This window comes from Poromitra crassiceps (genome assembly GCF_964638095.1).
Source record: "Poromitra crassiceps genome assembly, chromosome: 18".
Lineage (NCBI taxonomy): Eukaryota > Metazoa > Chordata > Actinopteri > Beryciformes > Melamphaidae > Poromitra > Poromitra crassiceps.
Genome location: NC_139636.1, coordinates 107,501 through 108,161, shown reverse-complemented (window position 1 = coordinate 108,161; position 661 = coordinate 107,501).

Below are 661 nucleotides of genomic sequence, written 5' to 3'. Positions count from 1 at the left end.
AGATATTAAAGTTTGTTTGACACAGCTTTTCAGTTTTATTTCACACTAGTTTCTGCTGTAGCGCCGATACAAAACCGCCAACATTATCCACCAGAAGTACGGTAAGTTCTTTGTTGTTGTGATGTCACACTGATTTGTCCTACAGCAGTTTAAAAAAAAGTTATTTTCCCTCATTAACATGTACATTTATGCGGTGATTCGTACCTACTATAGAGCCAAAGTCACGCCCAATTCCGGGTTAGGCATAACCCGCAATACGATTTAATCTGCCATTTATTTACCCATAGACATTTCGTAAAATGCTTTTAAAAATTTAGTTTTACTTAGTCAAACCAAACGATTCGGCTATATGTAGAAACAGGAAAGACCAGAGAACATTTCACTTCGACCAAAACGTAAAAAGAAGAAAAAAGCGAATTAAAATTTTTAAAACATTGATTTTTTTTTTTTTTTTTTAAAGTTTTGGTGAAATGTTCTATGGTCTCTCCTGATTCTAAATATAGCTGAATTGCTTGTTGTTGTTTTTAGATGAAATCTCTTGGTGCACATGCTGAAGCAGGAGGTGATGTCGACTTTGGTTCTCAATCAAATGCTGTACCTCTCTGGGTCTCCCTCCTGGATTGAGGGCCAGTGCGTTGGCCAAGTCTGGTGACCTGTTGTG